Source organism: Mus pahari, chromosome 3, assembly GCF_900095145.1.
Source record: "Mus pahari chromosome 3, PAHARI_EIJ_v1.1, whole genome shotgun sequence".
NCBI classification, from domain to species: domain Eukaryota; kingdom Metazoa; phylum Chordata; class Mammalia; order Rodentia; family Muridae; genus Mus; species Mus pahari.
This window is the reverse complement of record NC_034592.1, coordinates 115232150-115251075: the sequence shown is the minus strand read 5'-3', so window position 1 is coordinate 115251075 and position 18926 is coordinate 115232150. Positions and strand designations below refer to the sequence as shown.

General features: G+C 46.6%; 1 protein-coding gene across 2 annotated transcripts in view; it reads left to right on the top strand.

Annotated features, from left to right (window-relative positions):
• The first annotated feature begins 5913 nt into the window (after window positions 1-5913).
• Slc23a2 (solute carrier family 23 member 2) overlaps window positions 5914-18926 on the top strand; it is a 90013-nt gene continuing 77000 nt past the window's right edge. The window contains exon 1 of one of the 2 annotated variants that reach the window (XM_021192548.1): window positions 5914-6010. The gene's annotated coding sequence lies outside the window, so the exon portion shown is untranslated. The remainder of the gene's footprint in view (window positions 6011-18926) is intronic. The other variant, XM_029536183.1, reaches the window with a different exon arrangement.

The following is an 18926-nucleotide window of genomic DNA, read 5'->3' as shown; positions in this document are numbered from 1 at the left end:
TCTTCTTCTTCTTCTTCTTCTTCTTCTTCTTTTTTGGTTTTTCGAGACAGGGTTTCTCTGTGTAGTCCAGGCTGTCCTGGAACTCATTCTGTAGACCAGGCTGGCCTCGAACTAAGAAATCCACCTGCCTCTGCCTCCTGAGTGCTGGGATTAAAGGCATGTGCCACCACGCCCGGCTCATGCTTCTGATCTATATTCTCATCTTCTTCCTATCTGCATACTTGGCTTTTTCATGCAGATTTCTCATTCACACTCCTAGTTATTACAAGTCTCCTGAAGACACTGCCTTTTGGCTTTTGGGGCACACAACTGCATCCTCCTGGTGATAACCTGGTGGTGCGATGTCATTTATTTCATGGTCCAACAATACAGTGTAACGGTTCTTGCTCTTAAAACAGAATAAAGGAAATGAAGTTGTATCGGCACATACTTGTCACCCCAGCACTGAGGAGACTGAGGCAGGAGGATTACTCTCAACCTTTAACACTTTCAACCTTTAAATAAAACTCAGATATATGCTAAAACACAGATGATTAAAAATAATGTACTAGGGTTGGTGAGATGGCTCAGGGGGTAAGAGCACCTGACTGCTCTTCCAAAGGTGCAGAGTTCAAGTCCCAGCAACCACATGGTGCCTCACAACCATCCTTAACAAGATCTGATTCCCTCTTCTGGAGTGTCTGAAAACAGCTACAGTGTACTTACATATAATAAATAAATAAATCTTTTAAAAAAATGTACTAGGTGGAAAATGTTAGAAAAGAAAGACAAGAATTGTCTGATTCCATTTATGAGATGCCTAGAGTAGGTGAATTCATGAAGAGAGTGGAATCGTGGTAACCAGGAACTAGGGAGAGAGGCTCTTGGCATTCACAGTGCATCGAGTTTCAATTTGCAGATGAAAATTCTGGAGATGGATGGAGTGATGGCCACAAAGTATGAGGGAACCCGACAATAGCGAGTATTGTCAGGAGTGACCAAAGGGCGGGGCATGGTTGTATATCCTTTAACCTCAGTGCTCAGCAACAGAAGCAGGTGGATCACTCACTTCAAAGCCAGCCTATTATAGCAAGTTCCAGGCCAATCCAGTGAGACCAGTGTCTCAAACAAACAGCATTGTCCCTATGCCCTCGCCCAACAAAACCCCACAAAACAAAGCCTATATGATGAGTCTGTCTATTCCGTGCTCACAGTAGACACATCTAAAGAGAGAGTGTACCAGCACTCGGGAGGCAGAGACAGGTGGATTTCTGAGTTCGAGGCCAGCCTGGTCTACCAAATGAGTTCCAGGACAGCCAGGGCTATACAGAGAAACCCTGTCTCGAAAAACCAAAAAAAAAAAAAAAAAAAAGAGAGAGAGTGTAGATCTTGTGGTTATCAGGCGCTGAAGGAAGAGGAGGGAAATGAGATTACAGACCTGAAAATGCTCTATAACGAAGTGGTAGTAATGGTTGTACCAGTGAACTGTATTTTTAGATAGAGACTATTATGGCACGTGAATTATACATCAACTTACAAAGAGAACGCATGGGGATAGGCAGGGAGAGAGCTCTGTGACACACAGTTCCATTCTACTTTTCAATCCACAGGCACAGAGGTTGCTACGTATGTAGCCTAGGCTGGCTTAACACTCCATCCTGCCTCAGAAAATTTGAGATTACAGACTTGCTTTCAGCTTGTTACTTTTGTTTGTTTGTTAGTTGAAATACTGCTGCAATGAAGAACACAGAAATGGAAAGAAAGAGAGGAAGAAAGAAAGAAAGAAAGAAAGAAAGAAAGAAAGAAAGAAAGAAAGAAAGAAAGAAAGAAGAGAGAGAGAAAGAGAGAAGAAGAGAGAGAGAGAAAGAAAGGGAAGTCTCTGGGTGTGGCAGTCCTCTTCATTTAAAAGGCAGAGACTGTTCTGTGGGGTCTTTGGGGACTGGAGGCTAGCCTAGGCTACATAGGTAATTTGAACCCAGTCAGAGGTACGTAGTGAGAGCTCGTCTGGGAAAAAAAAAAAAAAAAAAAAAAAAAAAAAGGTAAAAAAAGCAGCAGTGATTTCAGGCAGGTCTCCCAAAGCTGCCCGGGGCTGTAGAGTTGATGTGCTAGGTGAAGCCAAGGTGAGTGCTAAGTTCTCAGTTTCTTGCAAGCAGTTGCCCAGTATTAGGTGAAGGTTTTTCCCATCGCTCAATCTGATCTCTCCAAAATTAAAATGTCTTCCTTGAGTTTTCCTGAAGAGACAACTCAAAGTCAGAGTTAATGGCCGAGTAATGCGGGGACAGACTTTTTGCTTTTGTATGACCTAAGAATATGTTTATAGTTGAATCTCCAACTAAGTAAAATCTTAGCAAAATACTGTACTAGGGAGGTCAGGTGCTATTTCAGTGGTAGAGCACTTGCCTACTTGGGTTCCACACCTTGCCTCCCCAAAGGAAAAGAATATACTTAATTATACAATTATTTTTATTGTATTTAGAGTTTCATTAAAAAACAAACAAACAAACAAAACCAATCCAAAAACTACAGGGATTTGTTTTTGGCTCTTGATGAACAAAATACAAAACATTTTATTCTTTGGCCTTTTTCAGACACAGTTTATTTTATGTAAACGCCAGAGAAAATGTTAGAAATACTCTTGAATTTCTAAATATGTATAAGGATGGATTAGCTGCCAGCGAAAGTCACTCCTGTATATGAGGGGAATTGCAATCAAATTAACCAGTCATAAAACATTCTTGGTGGATTCCATAAATTTGAGTTTAGAGAAGTTAATAAGGGCTGGGGCGGGGGAGCAGAACTCTGCTTGTAGCTCTTATAATAAGAAAGGAAAATCATGTGCCGGGCATGGTGGCATACACCTTTAATCCGAGCACTTGGGAGGCAGAGGCAGGCAGATTTCTGAGTTCAAGGTCAGCCTGGTGTACAGAGTGAATTCCAGGACAGCCAGGGCTATACAGAGAAACCCTGTCTCGAAAAACCAAAAAATAAATAAATTTAAAAAAAAAAGAAAGAAAATCATGGAGAAAGGAAGTGAGAAGAAAAATGCCCATGCCATTTCTGAATTGATGACAATAAAAATGCTTATTTGTAAGAGGGACTTTGAACTCCTGTGTGTCACTGCACTGAGTGAATCTTCTGTATGTATGACCACAGTCAGTCCTCATTAGAGCCTTGAAAAGTTGAAGTCAGGGAGACCCTTGATGTCACCTCCTGCCCACCAGAGGTAAAATGTAGTACTCTGTCCAGAAAAAAAAGGGGGGGGGGCATGAGATTAGAAAGTTAAGGGTCTTGAATGTTATGCTTTGGAAGAGACTAGATTCTGTTTATCTTTGCTGGGTCATTATTTAGACAAAGGGGCCCTGAAGGGTTCTCAGAAGGGATGTCAAATGGTCAGCTGTGTTCTGAGATGATAACAAAGATGGTTTTGGGAGGCAAATCTTAAGTCAAGAGGTTGGAGAGTTAAGAACAAGAGTCTGTGTCTGCAGTTACAGAACACTTCCTCTGTTCAAGCTGATTGTAGGTGACTGAGTGGACACAGAGTCAAAGACAACTTCAGGGTTTGGGGTAGCAAAAACGGAGAACTCAGATAGAGAACACTGTGAAAGAAACATGAGACTGGGGTGACTGGAGTGTAGGGACCCCACCCCAGGGCACGGAAAGCTTCAGATAGGCTAGTCTGGTAATCTTTATATACACTGTATATATATACATATGCCTGTAACCTTCAGAAACCTCTCTAGACTATTATAATTCCGAAGGCAATGCAAATACCGTGTAAATAATTGTGTTCTGTGAAGGACACAGGAGAGACACAGGAAAGGCTCTGCATACATTCAGTACAAAAGTGCCCTAAATAATCACTTTATCATCCTGGCACTAACAAATCAGGAATCGCTCCAAGACTTGGAAAGTTTTGATCCACAGTTTTTGACTCTGTACACGTACACTCTGGGGGGACAAATGGGGTATTTATAGTTTCTGGAAACATCTGGGAAGTGCGTCTAGAAGTTCAGAAATGACTGGTCTGGAAAGAGAGGTAATGGGAGAAAGAGGGTCGTGAGAAGCAGAGAGCATGGGGAAAGCCTGAGGAGAAAAGGGCATCAAGGGGATCCACATCTCTAGAAGCCCACCCACGCCTGAGAAATCCTTCCATCACCAACCTGGGTGGAAAAGAGTGGGACAGTTAGAAAGGCTGAGTGGCTTTATCACATAAAAACATCTCCAGGAGGGGGTTAGTCAATGGAATGTTACTAAGCCAGGGAAGAAAAAAAAAAATAAAAAAATCTGTAAACAGGCAAAAGGATTTGGCACTTAGAAGGTCACAGATGACGTCTGAGAAAGCGGGAGACTGATGGTGCTTTATAGTGCTTGTTGAGTGGGGAGGGTGGGGGGAGGAAGAGATGCAGGAAACCAGGGAGGGAGGGGGGAAACCCGGAGTGAGGTAGTGCTTTAGGATGGAGGTAACACTATAAAGGGAGAGTTAGGGAGAGGGAGACAATATACATGGGGAAAAAAAAATAAAGAAAAGAGATGAACTGAAAAGATCAGGTACAGCCCTTCTATTCCAGAAGGTTCCACATGGTTGAGCAGAACACACACATTATGTTTTTAAGGGTGGCTGGAAACTCTGGCATAGAAAGAGTTGTGTGTTTCTCTGGTGCTGGTTACAGAATCATCTATTTTCTTCATCTTCAGTGAAGATGAAATACTAACCTATGGTCTTCCAGTGTATACTGGATTTTACAATTCAACTTACTGCTTTTTAGTTTTTTTTTTTGAGACAGAAGTCTAAATAGCCCAGGCTGACTTCAAATTCATCGTCTTCCTGCCTCTGCCTGCAAAATGCCGGGATTACAGGTGTGCACCACCAAGCCTCACTGGTTTTATTTTAGTGTGAGAAGATTTAGAGAATTACATATTGATTCTCACAGCTCGTGCACACTAGCCTACTTTATAAAATACCCGTCCTTGTTGGTTACGGCATGCCCCTATTGATCAGTGTGCCACCAGTCCTCAAGACTGCCAAACATAAACAATTCAGGAATAAAATCTGCTTTTTTTTTTTTTAAAGATGAGGTCAGACGTGGTCGACCATTCTTTATGGCTCTCCAGAGTTGCTTGGGGATGAAAGGAATTACTGGGTTAGAAAAACAACCAAGACAGTGGTTTCAAGATGGAAGACAGAAGAGAGAGCTAATTATTAGGGTTTTGTTTTGGTGGAGGTATGGACGTAGTTTATACAGTACCTTACAAGTTAGTATCTTAGACCACCGCCTGCGGCATCACCTAGAAACTTCCTGGAAATGCAAATTTCGAAGCCACACTTCAGTTTCAGCACCTCTGGGGGTGGTACCCAGTCTTAATAATGGCCCCCTGAGCAAGACTGCCGGGCCTAAGTGCTATGTGTTTATTGACACTCGGCCTTTTGACTCAACAGCCTAAGCGCCCATCCAGCAGGCATCCCCTGGGGGGGACACTTGAGAAATACAGAATCGCAGGTTGCCCCAAACCCGTTCTATCAGAGAACACACGCCCCAGAGAAATCAAGCCTGGTGTGTCTTCTCCCGCGTCAGCATAAGCAAGGAGGTTGTTTCCCCCAGCGAGTTCGGAAGCCTGACGGTCCAATTGGATAAGCCGCGAAATTGCTTTAAAGCGCGTACCCCACTGGGCCGGGTACACTGCACCCCTCTTGCTGTCACCTCACAGCTACTGCAGGGCTTGGGGTCCTGCAGGGTAGAAAGGAGGCTCTGAAGGGGAGAGCCCGCGAGCGTCGAGCATCCCAGGCGGCCCACCCGGAGCAGGTGTGTGGGGAAGGGTCCGCGGCTCGGCGCCCCGGGGCGCGCGGGCGGAGCCGGGGGTCGGGCGGGGAGGGGCCGGCGCGCGGGGCGGGCGGCTGCGCGGCTCCCGCCCCCGGCCCGCCCCTCCGCGGCGCCATTTTGCAGGCGGCTGCCGCGGGGACCCAAGGCGGCGGCAGGCACTGCGGCGCGAGCGGTGCGATCGGCGGGACGCGAGCCCAGCGAGCTGCAGGCAGGTGAGAGCCGGGCCGCCGCGCCCCAAGCCCCACGCCGGGTCCCTGGCAGCACCTGCCGGCGGCCCCGGTTGCTCGCCGAGCCCACGAGGCCGGCCTGCGCGGCCCCCGCGCGCTGTCACCCACCCGCGGCGCGGCCTGCGCCCCCACGCCGGCTCGCGCGGCCCGGCGGCCCCGGCTGCTGTGTCAGGCCGTGTGTCCCCCGGCGCTCACTGCTGCCCCGCCGGGTGCCCCCGGGACAGCCACCGTGGGCTCGGCGTGCTGCGTGGCTTGCTGCGCGCCCCTCCCCAGGTGGTGCGCCCCGCATCCCCGCGCCCGGGGATTCAGGGTCAGCCCGAGGGGCGGGGGGTGGCGGTGCTGTTTCCAGTCTGGCTTCCTTCCCTCTTTGCGGAGGCGACACGGAGTAATTTTAGATGCCGCTGCTCCAACCTCGCGACCTTTCCCCGCTGGCCTGCCTCGCAGGGGTCCCGGTTCGCCTTGTTGCCTGCGCTCTTGACCGAGAAATTGACATTGGAGTGTAATAACTGGAAGGTGAAGAATTGTCTCCCCCTTGTTTGGCCGGAGATGTCCCATTAGATGTACGTGTAGCCTATGGGAATTCGGCCTTCATTCAGGATGAGGGGACTTTAAGCGGGTCTGATGGGAAACTCCTGATTCTCAGCGCAAGGGGTGAGGGCAAGTGCACAGGGAAGAAAGTTAGCTTTTTGAAGGCTACCTGGGGCTGGGGCATTTGCAGTAGCTGTTAGTCTGCTTTCTGCAGTGCTGGGAGACCGGATGATGGCGAAGATGCTATCCCTTCTGACGCGTGGGTCCTCTGAACTAAGGCGGCCAGGGATGTGAGGATCTGGGATCTGAGTCCTGAGACCGCCTGGTTTGAGCTGTCATTAACTGGCCATGTGACTTCCCTTAGGCAGTTTTCTCCTTTCTGAAGGCTAGGCTGGGTGGCTGGAATCTTTCAGTGTTTTGTGGTTTAAGTGCTACTGGGCTGAGGCCTCACCTGTTCCGTTTGTCTGCATCTGCCTTTTCATCTTGTGTGACTTTGCTGGCCTGCTCCTTGAAGGTGTTTGACTCTGAAGTTTGTGAGAGGCCTTCTTCACCTCTTAGAAGTTCAGGATTCTCTACTGGGTTATAGTTGACCTTATCAGGGTCACTTTGGGATGTAGAACTACTACTCTCTAAGCTTAACTCATCCAAAAGTTACTAGCAGCTTTGGGCAGTTGAGGCTGTCCACCGTGTTAGCACTAATGACACATCTGGTAGCTAAAAGGAGGCCCTGTTAATCCCAGCACTCGGGAGGCAGAGGCAGGCGGATTTCTGAGTTCGAGGCCAGCCTGGTCTACAAAGTGAGTTCCAGGACAGCCAGGGCTACACNTAATCCCAGCACTCGGGAGGCAGAGGCAGGCGGATTTCTGAGTTCGAGGCCAGCCTGGTCTACAAAGTGAGTTCCAGGACAGCCAGGGCTACACAACTAAACAAAAAAAAAAAAAAGAAAACAAAACATAAAAAAAAATAAAAAAAAAAAAAAAAAAAAAAGGAAAGGAAGGAGGAAAGAAAGTGGGTGTTTGAAGAACTTTATAGTGGCATTTTTTTCTTTTTGTCCTGGCTGACCTGAAACTTGCTCCAGGCCAGCCTCAAACTCAGGGAGAGCTCTGAGCTCCAGTTTGCAGTCGCCCTCCCCGCGCCCCTTAGGGAGAGCTCTGAGTCCCAGTTTGCAGTCGCCCTCCCCACGCCCCTTAGTCCAGATACTTGCTTGGTACTTAGTTTTCTGAGTATGGCACGTTATGCTGAGGTTAAAACCTCTACTAAAAAGCAATTAGGCTGGGTGTGGTGATGTAAATGTATAATCTTAGCCACTCAGCCTAGCTGGTGGAGATGGGCAGAGGACAGGCTCCGAGCCAGCCTGGGATAAAGGGCAAGACCTAGCCTTGTAAAACAACACAGAATATTTATTTATTTTGAGACAAGGTCTTTATATGCAGCCGTGGCTGGCCAGAATTCATAGATCTACCACATCTCAGTAGTGAGACTAAAGGTGCGTGCGTACCACCATGTCCAACAAGAAAGTTAAACAAACAAACAAACAAAAACTTCTTAACTAGAGGGCTGGAGAGATGGCCCAGCAGTTAAGAGCACTGGCTGCTCCCCTCCCTTTTTTTCCCTTAAATTACAGGATCTGGGTTTAATTCCCAGCACCTGCACGATGTGTCACAACCATCGTTAACTCCAGGGACTCCAGTGCCCTCTTCTGGCCTCTGTGGTGTGAACACTGCACATAACCTGAGAGCACGCTCAGGGGACACCACACACACGCAGTTTTTTAAAAGTACTTTAGTCAATATGACTGTCCAGGTGTGAGCTGAGCTAGGATGACACCAGTGGACATGCTAGAGAGGATGGGGAGAAGTCCACAAGGCTTCAGCCCCACACCGAGAACTGTAGGCAACCGTGGAGAGCCGGGAGTGGCAGAGGTGGTCCTCCCCAGGGAGAGGACCAGTCAGCTGTTCAGTGCCACATGGTCAGCCCTGCCAGCACACATATAAGTAACTGAACAGTCATATGTAGGAATATGTATGTGTGCGCATGCTACACACACACACACACACACGTACATATCTATATATGCATGCAATAATAATCAGTGAGAAAAGAGGCCCTGAATTTAAAGGAGATTGGGGAGAGGTACATGTGACGGTTTTTGAAAGTAGGAAAGGGAAAGGAGAAATGTAATGGTCTCAAAAAGAAAAAAATTAGAGTAGTTGTATATGGTTTAGATAGTTGTGGGTTTTTTGTTTGTTTTAAGATTTATTTAATGTGCCTGGCCTGGTGGTGCATGCCTTTGATCCCAGCACTTGGGAGGCAGAGGCAGGCAAATTTCTGAGTTCGAGGCCAGCCTTGTCTACAAAGTGAGTTCCAGGACAACCAGAGCTACACAGAGAAACCTTGTCTCAGATAAATAAATAATAAAATATAAATAAAAAAAGATTTATGTAATGTATATGAGTACACTAGCTGTCTTCAGACACACCAGAAGAGGGCATCAGATCCCATTACAGATTGTTGTGAGCCACCATGTGGTTGCTGGGAATTGAACACAGGACCTCTGGAAGTACACTTAACCACTGAGCCATCTCTCCAGCCCCCTTGGTTTAAGAAGTTTTGAATGCCATACTGCCTCCCTCATTTGTATAGCAGTCTAGTGGATCTATATTTTGGAATAAGCTCTTTGTCTCATTATTAAGCTTGTGTAGCCCCCCCCCCCCATCCATTACTGGTTCTTCTATTAATTAGGTGGCAGTTGCTCCTGAACAAACCATTCTTGAGTTAAAACCAAGGCATCTGTACTCCAAAGGTCTAAGGTTTAGTTAGTTCCTTGTTATGGGAAGTACTGAGTCAGCTATCATCAACTCTGTGGTGTTTCTAAAGAAACCTGGGCTCCGTCGGGGGTTCTGGATTTGATCCCACTGATAGTTTAAGGAGTTTTCTCATTTTTGGTTAAGAAAATTAACTCATCACCAGTAATTTGTCTTTTTATGGCACTTTGAACCGATAAGTATAAGCTTAGAAAACCTTATTTACTCATACTTTTTTTTCAAGACAGGGTTTCTCTGTAGCCCAGGCTGTCCTGGAACTCACTCTGTAGAACAGGCTGGCCTTGAATTCAGAAATCTGTCTGCCTCTGCCTTCAGGGGTAGGATTAAAGGCACATGCCACCTCGGCTGGCTGCCACTGCCTAGTTTACCCTCATGCTTAAGTCTTCCCCAGAGTCCTTTGGTCTCCCGTTCACTCTTTTACCCCACCACTCCCCCAGTTCTCTGGTGAGGTGTGTGTGTGTGTGTGTGTGTGTGTGTGTGTGTGTGTGTGGCCTGGGGTTCTTTTACATCTGTCCTTCTTGACCAGTTTAAGCCTGCGAAGCCGCTAGGTTTAAAGGAGCCCTTTGTGCGCTTTCTGTGTCCTTGCCATTCTCTTCCTGGCTTGACTGCTTCTATCTTGCCCCAGGTTCTAGGTTGTTGGCTACTTCATAATTACGGGCTGCTTTCAGCTTGAACCTGTCATGGGCCTTTTACTATTTATCCTGACACTGAATCTTGCGAGGTTGCCCAGGCTGGCCTCAAAGGACTTCGAGGACTCTCCCGTGTAAGCTTCCCTTCACCTGATCCCAGTCTCAGGCATTCATCTACGTCTCATCCATTGCTGGACTGCCTTTTATTTCCAGGGCAGTAATCTGTGTGGTCAGATGCTGCAGGGAGAAAGAAACCCTGGGGAGTTTGATGGTACTTGGTGTTTGAATGTGGCACTCTCTAGTGGAGGAGGCAGAAGGCAGGACTTGGAAAGCATCTTAGGAGGCCCGAGGGAGTCTGGCAGCGTGGGGACAGGAGCAGAAAGGACGAGGGGCTTGAGCTAGTCTGCTCACACTGCTGGCACAATGTGGCCGTCTGTCCATCCGCTTGGAAGGGTTTAAAACAGTCATTTATTTCTCACAATTCTGGAGACTGGGAAGTCGGAGGTCAAGGTTCTGGCCAACCTAGTTCTGATGAGAGCTTCTGTCCGGCTGGCTCGTAGACAGCCACTTTCTCATTGAGTGCTACTCACATGACTGTTTCTTTTTCTTTTTCCTTTCCTTTCCTTTCCTTTTCTTTTTTTTCGAGACAGGGTTTCTCTGTGTAGCCCTGGCTGTCCTGGAATTCACTTTGTAGACCAGGCTGGCCTCGAACTCAGAAATCCNCCTGCCTCTGCCTCCCGAGTGCTGGGATTAAAGGTGTGCACCACCACCGCCCAGCACATGACTGTTTCTTAATGTCTTCTCTCTCCCTCCCTCTCCAGAGCTAAGAATTGAACCTAGGATCTTGTGCGCGCTGTACCACTAAATTCCATGCCAGTGGTATTCTTATAATCTTACTAGATTGAGTCCCCCTTATGGTAAGACCTCATTTAACCTTAATTATCAACTAAAAACATTCCCTGAATCTGAGCACATTGTGGGGTTAGGAGCTCGGTAAACGGATTTCTTTGGTTGGGAGAGTAAAACAGTTCACTCCATAGGGCGGAGTATGGAGAGGGTTATCTTTAATTTTCATGCTGGGGATTGAACCCATGGCTTTGGCATGTTAAGCAGGGGTTCTGCAGAGCTTCGCCCCTGGCCCTGATTCCGGTCCCAACAAGGACATTTAGTCTAGCCATTGCTGTTTGAGAATTGGTGTGAATAGGGTAGGGCTGAGGTGGTGGGCAGGTCAAACGGTGGTGATTTACTGAGGGGAGACAGTAAGAATTGACTGAATTCCAAGGTACGGCTAGACAGGAGGACAATAGGAGAAAGAAGAGGAGGAAGGGTGTGTCATGGAGGAAGACAGACAGACAGACAACAGAGGCTCCTGCCTGACACCTGAAACAAAATGTCTGAGGGGCAGGTTCAGGGTGAAGCTGTGCACAAACGTGTCATACTCCAGTCAGGAAATGAGGCAAATGGGATCTCTTCCTGTCTCCAGATGTACACCTTGGTATCTTCTCAGTGGCCTTAACTTAACACCCCCCACTCCCCAGTCTGGGCAGTCCCTAGCACTCCTGGGAGTTGACTCCATGAAGAGGAGTAACTTTTTCTAGTGCCCTGTCAGGAAAGGCTCACTTACAGGTTCCTCTCAGAGCACCTGATGTCTAGACTTCTGTCTCTCATTCTCTTGGGCATCTCATTAAATACCTGGTGAAGGTTACACCTCCACTGTGTACACACACATGCATGCATGTCTGTCTGTGTCTGTTTGTATACATGTATGAACAAGAGGACAACCTTGAGTGTTGTTGACACTTATTTATTTTTATTTGTCATTATTTTTTGAGATTGTATTTTTATTTTGTGTGTATAGGTGTTTTGCCTGAATGTTTATCAGTGCATGCAGTATTCTTAGAGGCTGGAAGAGGGCATCAGGTCTCTCTGGGACTGGAGTTGCAGGTGATTGAGAGTGGCCATATAGGTGAGGGTATTAAACCTGGGACCCCTGGAAGGACAGCCAGTTCTCTTAACCACCCAGCCATCTTCCCACCAGCCATTAGGTGTGTTTTGGTGGCTGAGACCGGAGAGTAGTAAAGGCTGTGATTATTTCCTGGGGTCGGGAGTGGTGGGTTCTGTTTTCATCCCAGGCGCTGCTGAGCACCCCTGCTCTTAGAGGCAGCTCTGCCCTGGACTCGGTGTTTGGAGCCATGAGTACTGAGATTGAACCCTAGTCTTCGGGAAGAGAGCCCATGCTCATAACTACATTGTCATCTCGTCAGCCGCTATTTATTTTTTATTGAGACAAGGTCTTACTGGCCTGGAACTGGCCTGGTAGGCTGGGTTGACTGGCCATCCAGTTCCAGGAATCCACCTGTTTGCACTCTACCAATTGCTGTCTCCCTGGACTAGCCATTTTTTCTTAAATATGTGTGGGAAGCTTACAGAGTTGAGTCCTCCCATTTTTGTCATTGGAAGTGAGTGAAGCTAAGTAAGAGTTAGGTCTGTAGGGACCTATCTAAGCTGTAAAGGAGACCCTGCAAGGGTGAGGCCGCTAGCCCGGGAAGGGACCAGTGGGATGATGTGTGTGCTGCTGGGTATGGGTCAGTAGTGCTGAGTCTGTTTGATCCATACCTCTAGGGTAACTATTGGGTTTGATTTCTCAGATGGCCCTGAAACTCTGGGGAATTAATGATATACAACTCCACTTCCAGATCTTATTCCTGGTGATATGAAGAGGGCAGAGAAGTCAGCTGGCTGGGTGCTGGGTGCTCTACCTGGCACTGCGTGTGTCACTACTGTAGTTTGGTCACAGCCCTGTGGGGTTTACAGTTCCCATTTCACAGTGGGGAATGCCTAGGTTTGGAGGTTTCAGCTGCATGTTCATGGTCGCAGTGCCATTGAGTAGCAGAGTCAGGATTTGACTCCAGGCTGGTCAGTTGCAAACTCAACAATTAGACTGGAGTCCTGCTGTGCCCTTTGGTCTTGCATGCTTGTCAAGGACTTGAGCTTCGGAGGTGGGGTTTGACTGGGAGGGTGTGACCAGCAGTAATGGAGGGATGAGGTGAGCAGAGGGAAGGAAAGATGAGGAGACTGTGGGAGGAAGCACACACTCGGTGCAGCCAAGAGCAGCTAGAGGTGGGGTAGAGGAAGGCAAAAGGGCCCTTGACATTGTCCTGGTGGAAGGCCACCAGAAGATGCCCGGAATGGGTGGCTTCTTTAGATGTCCATTCCAAAAGCGCCAGTGACTGGGAGGAGGCTGTGGTAGCATCTTCTCTTGCTCTTCAGGTCTGAGTTCTACGGTTTCCTGATCTGTGCCCTAGCTTGGACTCCTTTTGCTAATAGAGGAGTTCCCCAGTACTCCTCCCTCAGCTTGTTGTTTTTAAAACTGGCTTCTCTTTGCTCAAATAAATACATGACTTTTGACTAGGCCTTCCTTCCTTCCTTCCTTCCTTCCTTCCTTCCTTCCTTCCTTCCTTCCTTCCTTCCTTCCTTCCTTCCTTCCTTCCTTCCTTCCTTCCTTTCTTTCTTTCTTTCTTTCTTTCTTTCTTTCTTTCTTTCTTTCTTTCTTTCTTTTTGAGACTGGGCTTCTCTGTGTACCCTTGGAACTCACTTTCTGACCAGGCTGGCCTTGAACTCAGCTCCACCTGCCTCTGCCTTTCTAGTGCTGGGTTTAAGGTGTGTGCACCACTCCTGGCTTTCATGCATTTCTTTTTATCTAGAGCTATTCAGCGTTTATGATATGGCTTCACAGCATGTCCCACAAATGTGCCCAAGTCTTTGAAGCCATGGCGTTTCCTTCCAGCCATGCTCCATCTAAACACCAGTGTGAACTGTTTTCTATTCCATCCCTAGTCTGTGCCCCCAGGATCATCCTTGGCCCTCCCCATCTGCACCCAGTGTTGCATTTGGTCTTTTCCTTCACCTGCATCTGCACTTTTGTCCTAAGGTTGAGGATTCTTTAACTTTGATTTAAAATCTTTTCCATAATTTCTCTACACCCAGGATCTCATAAATATTAACTCATATTTTCTCTTGTTTTTTTAACATTTGTAGACAGTCCTTCCCTCACACTTGTACTGGAGTACAGTGTGAGGTAAGGACTATCTCCTCCAGTTTATTCCCATCACCGTTCATGAATTCACCTTACTAACATACTCGTTATTGTCAGTGTTTGGACCTGCCATGAGGTACCATGAGGGCCATGAGGGGTGCTGTTTGATCTTTCTTTCTTCTCCTTTATTTAACTGCCTCTGTGCAGTCAGTCATTTAACATTTATTTATTATTGCATGTGTGCAGACTTATCACAGTTGCAGGTGTGCAGTCAGAGGACCACTCTGAATTGATTCTTTCCACCATTGGGTCCTAGGGATCAAATTGAGGTTGTCAGACTTAGTGGCAAGCGCCTTCATCAGTTAAGCTGTCTTACCAGACCTCTTTGAGAAAAGACCTTATGTTGCCCAGGTTACCCTATGTTGCTGAGGATGACCTTTAACATCTGAGTCTCCTGCCTCTTCTGAGTGCTAAGGTTGCCACTGCCCAGCTATACACAGGGTTCTTAAATTTTACTTTAAAATATTTTAAATTTAATCTTACATGTATGGGTATTTTTCCTATATGTACATGTACCATATGCATGCAGTACCCGTGGAGGCCAGAAGAGGGTGTCAGGTCCCCTGGAACTGGAGTTAGAGTTGAGCTCCCTTGTGAGTGCTAGGAATTATCCTTTTGAAGTCAAAGAAGCTAGTACTCTTAACCGCAACCACTGAGATGTCTGTCTAGTCCAATATTTAAAAGATATTTTGCTGAGAAGAATGGCCCATGCCTGTAGTCCCAGTACTTGGGAGGCTGAGTCTTAGGTCAGTCTAGGGTCTGTGGTTCAAAGCGAACTTGAATGACACAGACCTTACCCCAAAACAAAGCAGAGCAGAGTGAGTGCCTTGGATGCTCTGCTATGGCTGTACCTGGACCTCTGCCAACCCTAGGCAGAGTGGAGGGCTTTAAAAGTCTTACAAGAACAGGATGTGCGGATCAGTTCTCTACTGCCGTAAGGTCCTGGGACTGAGCTCAGGTTATTGAGTGACTTAACCCCTGAGCCCCTGAGTGTCTCTTGGAAACATGTAGGACCAGCCTTGGTCACTGGTGTAGTTCTCCTGTAAGTTCCCCTTCCTGGCTGGTTTGAGTATGACCTTACATTTCTTGCCAGGAGGAATTGGATGTGTTATATTTCCCTGTCAGGTCCTTTCGAGAGCTTTCTAATGTTTAGCCAGACCATTATATTGTGTAGCTGCTTGCCCTTTTCTGTCAGACTCTTTGAAAAATGGTCTCTTCCTCAGAGAAGTGTTACGGGTTTTTTTTTTCCCCCATTAAAAAAAAAAAAGGTTATTGCCCAGTGGAGATAGACAGCACCAGGTTCCCCTCTTTCCCCTCTCCCCAGCTAGTCCACCCACCTTGCTGCTGAGTTCTCTGTCATGTTGGAAGCCCCTTAGTTCCTGGGATGCCCATGTGGCCTTGCGTTCCCCCGCTTTCCAGTCACTGGTGGGCACGTGTGCTCCCTTCCCGCTCCCTCTGTCTGGGGTCCGCTGTAGACACTTGCAGGGCTGAGTGGATTACGAGTGGAAAGCTCGTCTAAGCCCTTGGCTTTTGTCTGGGAGGTGGACTGACTGGGAGTCTGGGACAGTACTTCTCATGACAAGTTAGTCAGACACAACTTTCAGACACAAGGTGAGTTCCTTGTTCAGTGACGACTTAGTGCAGTCTTCAACTCTATAGAATTTCTTTTCACATTTGAAATTGTACACTTTTATTTCTTTTGGTGTCCGTCAACTTCTAAAATACATTTGCTAGATTTCATTTTGACTGTCCCACTTTCCAGCAAGATGTCTATCACTGTGCAGTCTTACGTGAGCTCAGGTGGAAAGACACTTAATCTCTGCCCAGCTGAATTTGTTAAGATTTATTTCTGGGGTCTCTGTTATATCCCAGTAATCTATATGTATGTCCTTATGCCAGCATTGGGTGTGTCCTTATGCCACCCTGTCTGAATTACCAAAGCTTTCTGTTCAGTTTGGAAGCTGGGAAATAACAAGCCTCTGGCTTTGTTCTTTTGCTATTCTTGGACCTGTGTATTTTCTGGGAATTTCAGGATCAGTCTGTCAGCTTTTGCTACAAGGCAGATGGGGTTTTGATAGTGATTGCCTGGAATTGGTTGATCAGATTATGTTAATGTAACGACATAAAAAGTAATGTGGATGGGTGGCGGCGGTGGCTGACTTTAATCCTAATACTTAGGAGGCAGAGGCAGAGTCAGGTGGATCTCTGTGACTTGGAGGCCAGCCTGGTCCACAGAGTGACTTACAGGACAGCCAGGGCTATTACAGGAGAAACCCTGTCTCAAAAAAAAAACCAAAATAAATAAATAAATAAATAAATAAATAAATTGCTGACCCCAGGCCATTGATTTACACCCCCCCCCCCGTCACCCTTATGGGGTATTTATTATTTATTTGAAAAGAAGATGCTTGGAGTCAGTGCTCCTCAACTGAAAAGCAAACCGAACTCACCTGGGAACGTCGAGAAGCCGTGGATGCTGGGCCTCAGCCCAGAGTTTGAGGTGCAGCGTGAACATTCAGTCAAGTATTAGAGTTTTAAAGATTTTTTTTTCAGGCAATCTTACTGTGCAGCCAGGGTTGAGATCCAGTGCTTTAAAGCTCAGACATGTGTCACTTTCAAAGCCCTGGCACAGTCAGTTGATAACGGGATTGGAGGAAAACACACACGTTACTGACGCCTCTGTCTCTTTGCATGGATATTGTGTCTGCTTTGCCATGTCTTAATTTAGTGCCCCCCTCATTGTAAACTTTGTTCTTCTGATAAATTAAGTGGTTTTGCAAATTGACCTTTCCTGGCTGTGTTTAGTTGTCCTCATTGGTCTGTGTAGAGAGCAGAGATAGAGGGATCCCTGGAGGGTGTCATTTCTCAGAAATCTGACTTCGTAATCAGAAATGAATTGAAAAAAAAATATATTGGCGATTCATAGCTGTTTCAGGAATGTCATAGAGAACAATGAAGCTGTTGGTCAGAATCACTGAAAGGCTCTCTGGAAGTGAGAAGCCATCCTTCTGCTCCCCAACAATGAAACGGGGGGGGGGGGTGTGGTGAAGTAGCCATTGCTTTCTGAATACTCAGGGTTGCTTGTTTTATGTGTAAGTATGTCTGTGTATACATCCACACATTATGTACAGCTGTCAACACAGAGGTCAGTGGGCTTTTAAAACTTCCAATGAGAATGCACAGTGGGTAAAGATGCTTGTCACCAAGCTGACAGCCTGGCTTCTATGCCCATGGCTCACAGGTTGGAAGGAGACCTTACTGTGACAGATTAGTTCCTTATTTCCATGTGCATGCCAAGGTGTGAGCCCTCCAATAAAGAAATGGAGGGCAGTAAAACCAAAACCCTTCCACTCTGCCTTAGGAATGCAACTGAATGTCTGGAATGCATCACTTTTTACATGATAAATCCTTCTGTTGAGTCTTTAGCTTCTGAGCTTCCTCTACCCTGCCCCCCATTTCTCTTGCTGTGTGAATAGATACAATGGAGATTAGCCTTGCTTGTAAATCTAGGTGCATTTTTCTGGTTACTTAAATTTTTGAAAGGAGCATCATTTGCAATGTGATGGAATTTTATTTTCATTTTGTTTTGTTTTTTTGTTTTCGAGACAGGGTTTCTCTGTATAGCCTGGCTGTCCTGGAACTCACTCTGTAGACCAGGCTGGTCTTGAACTCAGAAATCTGCCCGCCTCTGCCTCCTGAGTGCTGGGATTAAAGGCGTGCACCATCACGCCCTGCTGGAATTTTATTTTCATTTGCATGTGTATTTTTGTGTGTCCTTAGTCTCTGAATGTTCCCTTGTGAGTGTGTGTGTGTGTGTGTGTGTGTGTGTGTTCGATGTCTTTCTCAATTGCTCTCCACTTTATTTACTGAAGCAGGGTCTCTTGCCAGAACCTAGAATATCAGGAAATCTTACTATCAGCTTGCCATAGGTTTTATGAATTAGCATTATTAAGCAATATTAATATATATGATTTGAGCGGATAAACCAAACAGCAGACCACGCCAAGGTGATTCCACGTGAGAGGTTTATTAAGCAGGGATGGGGAGCGGCAAAGTGGGTAGAAGAGTAGAGAGGGGAGAAGGAGAAAGGGGGGAAGGGGGAAAAGAAGAAGAGAAGAGAGCGGGGTGAAGAGAGGAGGAGAAGAGGAAGAGGGGGTGATCCCCTAATTTATACGGAGAATGACATTACATCAATGGGGGTGGGGACTGAGCCAGGTGAGTTGTGGGATTGAGGGTCATTGTCCTGGCAACGCAGGTCTAGTGTCACATGGTTGGGCAAGGCCTTGCAGTGTCCTGGTGCTAACAATAGGGATCCTGTGTTGGGCTTGCACGTGGCCCACATGCCTGCCAGACTTTCATGTGTGCACTGGGAACTGAACCTAGGTCCTGCACAAGAGCAGTAAGTGCTCCACAGAGCCATCTCCTCCAGTTTATGATGCACTTTAATGATTTTGTTTTTTATATTTTGTCAGGCTTATTTATTTTCAAGTTTTCTCAGTCTGTTTTTCCTGGTGGTTTATAATAGTTCTTCTTAATAGTTCTTATATCAAGGATATTAGTGTTTTAATAAAATATTCTAGTTTCTACATAATCTACATAAAATAATCTAGTTTCTTTGTAATCTTATGATGCATTTGTGAAATAAATTTTATTGAAGATCATTCTTCTTGGGTTTAGTTTTCCAATTTGAAATGTTTTTTCTTTTTTCTTCTTTCCTCCCTTTTCCCCATCCCGTGACAAGGTTTCTTTGTGTAGCCCTGGCTGTCTTAGAACTCTCTGTAGATCAGGCTAGCCTTGAACTCAGAGATCTGCCTGCCTGAGTC